The 6,000-nt window shown below is 44.6% G+C and overlaps 1 protein-coding gene across 2 annotated transcripts in view; it reads right to left on the minus strand.

The window, feature by feature from the left end:
* LOC126095093 (EF-hand calcium-binding domain-containing protein 4A-like) overlaps positions 1–5,775 on the minus strand; it is an 850,382-nt gene extending 844,607 nt beyond the window's left edge. For both annotated transcript variants that reach the window (XM_049909810.1, XM_049909791.1), the window contains exon 1: positions 5,596–5,775. The gene's annotated coding sequence lies outside the window, so the exon portion shown is untranslated. The remainder of the gene's footprint in view (positions 1–5,595) is intronic.
* Between the last annotated feature and the right edge of the window lie 225 nt (positions 5,776–6,000).

Here is a 6,000-nt window from a genome sequence, read left to right on the forward strand (position 1 = left end):
ATGCCTTTCTACATAAAAAAAGACCAAGCAGCTATTGTGACACTACAATATACAGAGGAAATAAGTTTATATTTGGTATGACAGTCACTGAAAAATGCTCAGCACTAATTCACACGAAAGTAGACAAAAATTCTGGCGAGGCACAAGCCTTCTGTCAGTCCACACTAGAACCGCCGGATTTTTTGAACCTCCTAAAACTGCCGTCTGGACAAAAATGGCGCAGCTCTAGTTGGTGCGTTTACAGCACGTCCAACTTTTTTCTTAATTTGAGGGAATGAGTAGTTTTATAATAGATAATCACTCTAATAGTTATTTTCTTTCACTTCTGAACATTACGTACAGTCGTGGTAGCTACTTACGTTCACCACCAGGGCGAGTTTCGTCTTTATCGAAATATGGTAGAGCATTCAACGTATACTGATAACGTTTAAGGACAGCCATATGTATTAGGTAGCAATGAAATGAGTGAACTGACATCTAAACTTGCATTGGGACTGCTTCTTGTCCACCATGAATACTTTGACAGTTTGTTGTTCTTCTCCCGCACATGTGAGACATGAGAGCAACTTCCATTCTTCCTAAATCAGACGTGAGGAATATCATGGTTTTCCTAAAGATTCTTTTCTCTGACCAAAGAACATCCACTTCCACTCCTTTGGATACAGTGCCACCACTAACATGCAGAATAGCAAGAAATGCATTCAGCTCTTCTAATGGTTAATGGAAATGAGCGTTTGGCGTCATTGGCCGGGAGGCCCCTAACGGGGCAGGCCCGGCCGCCTAGGTGCAGGTCTTAACTACATTCGACGCCACATTGGGCGACCTGCGCGCCGGATGGGGATGAAATGATGATGAAGACAACATCCAGTCCCTGAGCGGAGAAAATCCCCGATCAAGCCGGGAGTCGAACCAAGGCCCGTTAGGACGGCAGTCCGTCACGCTGACCATTCAGCTATCGGGACGGACTCTTCTAATGGTAATGACCATTCTGCACCTTCTAACGGTCTACGGGCCTCTCTTTCAGTGTTTTTTTTTTTTTTTTTTTTTTAAAAATGTGTATTTACCGATTTGTCAAGAAACAAGCGCCAAGCATCAGACGGAAAATCACTAATGACACGTCATTAAGCATATGGAGAATGACCAGAATTATCTTGCTTTCCGCTCCGGAAATACGGAAGCGTCCGATCCCGCCCGTCTGCTTTGACCCATGACGTCACAAATATGGCGGAAACAAAAACAAACACACTTTCCACAAGAAGCCTAATGATACTAACGGGACAAGCGCCGGAAATGGGGTGTTTTGGGTGGGGGGACAAACTAAATATAAACAAAGTTAGACGCCTTATGTAGCTACAACGTGTAAGTGAAGACAGCCATGCATGAATACCCGCCCACCTCCCCAGGGGTCGTAACCCCTACAACCCATAGAAGATAAAGATGCTCCAGTAGCTGATTAGTGTTTTTTGTCTTTAAAAAAAAAAAATCTCACGGGATAGAACGAACAGATCAGAAAGATAAATATAATAAACTAAAACAGAAATTGCAGGAAACAGATAATTAAAATAAGTAATAAGTGTTTTTAAATTAAAAAAAAAATCTCACGAGATAGAACGAAGAGATCAGAAAAGTAAATAAAATAAGATAAAACAGAACTGGAGACAGCCACACTCAAACCAAACTCCGCGCCGTCATGACGTCACACACGACAACACCCTTACGTCACGGGTCAAAGCCGACGCGTGGGATCGGACGCTTCTGTCGACCCTCCGCTCCTTCTAGAAATACCAGTACTAACAGGAAATACTCCCCACTTTGGTCCGTCAGAAGCCTTAATATCTGTACCGACAATCGAACTATCGAGCAATTTTTACCTGAATTACGACGCCTTTTAGCATATGCGTGGCTCAGTTTTGCATCATTTACTTGTAGCCATACTCCGTTCATGATTCTTACCTTCAACCATTGTGGCAAAACAGCCTCAACTATCTTCTCTATTACCGAGACGACATGACTGACCTTTGGATGAGGTGGCACATACAGGTAAGTGTAATGAGCGTTATTCATGGAATGAAAACAGCTGCTATGAAAAAAAAAACTGGGAAAACAACAATATACTCTCAACTACTGCGTACAGCATAAATGAACATTCATCAGTATCTTAGTTGCTGCCCTCTGATTCATCGGAGCTCCGTGCTATACTTAGTTTTACATCAGAATCAGCTGAAATACGTCTAAATACCCTTCTTCGAATTCAGACTCTTCAATATCACTTATCAAACCTGATATCTGCTCATCCGGCGACTAGTGATGCAGCACTACTTCACAGCCGGCCGGAGTGGCCGAGCGGTTCTAGGCGCTACACTCTGGAACCGGGCGACCGCTACGGTCGCAGGTTCGAATCCTGCCTCGGGCATGGATGTGTGTGATGTCTTAGGTTAGTTAGGTTTAATTAGTTCTAAGTTCTAGGGGACTGATGACCTCAGAAGTTAAGTCGCAAAGTGCTCAGAGCCATTTGAACCATTTGAACTACTTCACAGCGCCTGTGTGTTATGTGAAGTTTTATGCCGTCAAAGACGCCGCACTTACAGTTTCACATCCGCTTTGCAGCAGCAGACCGAATAAGGGCTACCAACAATGTGTAGCCGAAAATGTCTACGTATTTCGTGTTTTTTCTTGAAAACTATGCAACTGACGGCGTTGACATTTAATTCAAAATGAACTAAGCAAGAAACGTTAACCCCTGTAGTGCACACCTCTGAAACTTTCACACAAAGTGTGCACCAGGGTCAAAGTGACTCAATTATTTGCTGGAGAAGTTGCCTGAGAAATAGAATTTTTTTTGAGCAAATTCTATTCTCATGTACTAAACTCACTTTATTTCACTTTCCTGGTGTACTTTTTCAGTCACTGTTAATATTAATGCACCCAAAATTCGAGACGAAGTAAAGGCCGTCAAGGAAACTTTTCACTGTAGGAACTTGAAAGTGTTCCGGATCTAAAGGCTTTATTTGCAGTTTAATTAGACGAAGGTACTACTCATTCTATGAAGTGCAGATATTACGCGAATATTTTGAGGTGTTCTAAATCATTCATAAAGCCATTCAACCATTACTTCCACATTCTTGGAAGATAAACTACAATGTTATCAACAGCCCTGACCTATTAGCGACAGCTGTGACCCAACAATGACCATTTTTACGCAAGACGAATGTATTTTCTTTGTCGCTGTCTGAAGATTCGGCAGACTGATCAGTTTCGCTATTGTCCATATCTGCTGCAGGAGCATCCACCTTCAGAATCGTTTTCTTCACGAAAATCAGTTATGTCAGATTCATGACAGAGTAGTTCTAACTATGCTTCCCGCATATCGTCTTCCGTTAATAAAGTGTCATTCCTAGGTGCCGTTTCTACATAAATGAACTTAACACTACGCGACAGAACATTTACACATTGTGTACTCCAGGATCGCAGTGACCCCTCAAAAAAATATTTCTTTCAAATTAATTAAGCAACATCGTCTCAAAATTTCGAAAGCCTGCCCACTGCCAGGTCTCACTCAATGCTGAATTTACATTGGTGTAGACTTGGCCACTGTTTCTATGTTTCGATACAGTGTATCGATACGTGGAACTGTTTCAGTGTTTCGGAACGGCTGTGGTTCACTGTTTCGAAACAGTGGTGTTCCATTCCGCCCCTGTCTCGGATAACCGGACCGGATTCGATCTCGAGCCAGACACAGAAACTGTATCGTTGTTTCAAAATAAGGTTGTTTTAGTCCACCTGTGCTTGGAACGGACTAATTGTATCGAAACAGGGATGTTTCATCCCGCTCTGTGTCGGACGAGATTCGGGCTCGGCACAGGTACTGAAACGCAACATACCACTTCATGAAACACTTTCAAGAGTGTCGAAATCTTTTCGACAAGAAATAGCATGAAGCTTAAGATATCCGAAAATAAAGCTTCGTTTCTAGCTGACTGTCCTATTCCGTAACGGCGTAACATCTGCGTTATAAACACAAACAAAACAATAAAACAACGCATACTATTCACATTCAAGATAATAAATATGTGAAAATCATTTAGTTAAATTACACTTTTTTATAACATACGCTTCTCTGTTCATGTGCAATAATCATATTAAGAAACGCAAGTAAGCCTACAAAATTTTGAATAAAAAAAGGTGTAGAGTGACACTTATCAGACATATACATAAATTTGATGTAGGTATAATTGCAAGCAATCTGTTTGACATATCACTGATAGTGTAATGGTGAAGGGGAAGGGCTGGGAAGTATGGTGAATTTATAGTAACGGTTCGAAACACTTTGAAAGACAAAATTTTTTTCTGTTATATTTTGTTATTTATTCGAATTATTTGGCGTTATTTGTGAGTCTATAGTCACTGTGCCTATTATCCACAATTATTCCCCTTGTGTGCATGGAAATTATCAGGATGGGTATATTGCCCATACTAACGGAATGTGGGAATCCCCGTAGCATATCCGTTGTTTCTGCAGTTTGCTCCCACCTCCAGTTCCATTCGTGGTGGTTCTTCTACCTTCAGCTACGGCTGGCCTCAACCAATTGAAAAGTATGAAAGTCACACGACACGAAAGCAGCGCATTTGCTGCAGGAAATACGAAACTGCCAAGACGCCTAAGTGATAGTTTCATACTTTCTGCGATATGATTAGTGCTCTCGCACCTCATTTGCGTTTATACGGACATCTTATACAGTAGACATTCAAGATGATAAAATGTGTAGGGATATTAGATTACAAAACACAAACTGTTTCACTGTTTCGAAACAGCGTATCGAAACATTACATTGTACTGTTTCATTTGTTTCCAGTTATGTGTTTCATTTTGCCCATCTCTACATAGGTGGCAGCGGGACGTGTGTGTGGACTGGCACATGCACAGCAGCGAACAAAAACTCCAGTGTCAGAGTGAAATTGCTGTACACTTCTGGATTTGAAAGTCCACTTCTTAACCCAAGAGGGAGAACGATTAAAATTTTGCTGTCTGACAAACGTGTCCCGTCGACGGTTCTGTCGTTAAATTGCTTGGTTCGAATGGCTCTGAGCACTATGGGACATAACTTCTGAGGTCATCAGTCCCCTAGAACTTAGAACTATTTAAACCTAACTAACCTGTCCGAGGCAGGATTCGAACCTGCGACCGTAGCAGTCGCGCGGTTCCGGACTGTAGCGCCTAGAACTGCTCGGTCACTCTGGCCGGCTTAAATTGCTTGACAAAACTTTTAATTTCTGTGCACGCGGATAAGGGTCCTGCGCATGCGATGCGTGCAGCATCCTTTTTCAACCACGCAGACCTCCCAAGTCAAATCAGCTGCCTCGCCATTGTTACTTCCCACGATCCGCTTGCGACAGGTGTTGACATTAGTCGAGGTTAGCGCGCGGACTACGTAGTTTTAGCAGCTCACTTGCCACGAGTAGTCGACTGGGACAAGAAAAGGCTCGTGGAAACGGGCTTTTAGAGAGGCCTACCGCCCTTGTACCAAGAGAACACCTGACGCAGGCCAGCAGTGCAGTCGGCGTGTGGTGTTGACACGGGCCGCGGCGTCCACTCACCCCGCGCTGGCCGCTCCCGCTCCTGCTGCTGGCGCCGGCACTCACACACACTGCACTCGCCACTGACACCTGTTGGCTAGCCCCTGTCCCGCGGCCGCAGATAACGCGCGGCGGACTATCTGCGTGACGTCACACGCCCACTGTGCCCGGGGTGCAGCTCGCCTTGCCTCGCGAGCGGAAGGCGGCCGGCCTACTGGCTGTGCGGCCCACGTGTGGCGCTCTCTCTACCTGTCGCGTGACGTCACGCCCCTACCAGGCTGGGCCCTGCCCCTTCCAGACGCGGCCAGCCTTGGGACGAATGCCTGCCTGCCTGCCCGCCTGCCTTGCCTGCAGCTGCTGGTGCAGCCGCGCATTCCTCGGTTCGCTGTAGCGCCGGTGAAACCTCGCGGAGCCACCAGCGTAGCT

Source organism: Schistocerca cancellata, chromosome 1 (assembly GCF_023864275.1).
Source record: "Schistocerca cancellata isolate TAMUIC-IGC-003103 chromosome 1, iqSchCanc2.1, whole genome shotgun sequence".
NCBI classification, from domain to species: domain Eukaryota; kingdom Metazoa; phylum Arthropoda; class Insecta; order Orthoptera; family Acrididae; genus Schistocerca; species Schistocerca cancellata.